The sequence below is a fragment of the Egretta garzetta genome, unplaced genomic scaffold (assembly GCF_000687185.1).
Source record: "Egretta garzetta isolate BGI_Z169 unplaced genomic scaffold, ASM68718v1 scaffold215, whole genome shotgun sequence".
NCBI classification, from domain to species: Eukaryota; Metazoa; Chordata; class Aves; order Pelecaniformes; family Ardeidae; genus Egretta; species Egretta garzetta.
In genome coordinates, this window is record NW_009259719.1 from 5,440,624 (window position 1) to 5,441,636 (window position 1,013).

General features: G+C 61.9%; 1 protein-coding gene across 1 annotated transcript in view; it reads right to left on the reverse strand.

The window, feature by feature from the left end:
- Window positions 1-1,013, reverse strand: part of SEMA3F (semaphorin 3F) — an 89,765-nt gene that overhangs the window by 45,854 nt on the left and 42,898 nt on the right. The window lies entirely within an intron of this gene.

The window sequence follows — 1,013 nt, forward strand, 5'->3', positions numbered from 1 at the left end:
GCACCGGGGAGCCCCCGCTCTGCCCCGTGCTCACAGTGGGGCTGAGCAAAGTGGCTCCCCCGGCATGAACAGCATGGAAACGGCTGAGCGGGGTGGTCATAGCAGTAAATATAGGGTCTGTATAGCCTCAGTATGGCCCCAGCCTCAGTATGGCCCCAACCTCAGGGGGCTCTGTGCCCCAAGCAGTGCCCATGGTGATGTCCAGGGGGTGTGTGCCCATCACCTAGGCTGCATTTGTGCTGGTGACAAGGGCATGGGCAGAAGGCGTTTGCTCCCTGCCGCTGTGTCTCAGCTGGCATGACAGGCTCTGTTTTTCCCAGTTAATTTTAGCATGGTCTCCATTTTTTTTCTTTTTTTTTTTTTTTTCCCCCCCCCCCTCCTGTGTTAATCTCTCTTCCCCCTCTGTGGCCGTGCTGGCACAGTCCTGCTGCTGCCTGCTTGGGGCCCCCCACAAGGGCAGCTCTGTGGCTGAGGGCAGCGGCAGAGGGACCCCCGAGAGGGGTGGGAGAGGATACAGGGACGGGCTTGGCTCAGGGGCATCCGCCAGGATTGGCACCTGGAGGCAGGGATGGTGCTGGTCCCCGGACAAAGGGGGCTCGTCCTGCTGGGGGTCCTGGCGCAATGCAAGCCAGGCGCTCATTCATCTCAGTGGCACTCCCTACCCAGAGAGGGGACAAGGGACATGCGCCGTCCCTTTCAGCTTCCCCTTTGAGCTTCCCCTTTCTTGCAGCCAGGGTGACTTCACTCCTTCCCCGCTTCCAGCCTGGGGAGGGAGGGCTGGGCCGGGAGCTGCACATCGCCTGCATGGGGGTGACGTCCCCAAGGGGGACTGGGTGGCAGAGGGGGAGCCTTAGGCGCCCCAGCCCTTCCCTCTGAACCCCTGGCATCCCGTGTTCGGATGCTAAAGAACAAACCCACCCCAAAAGCCATCGTCTTTCCCTGCTGGCAGCCGCCTCTGCAGCCTGGCTGGGGGGTGGGACCCGGCAGGCTGGCAAGTGCACGCTATTTAAAAA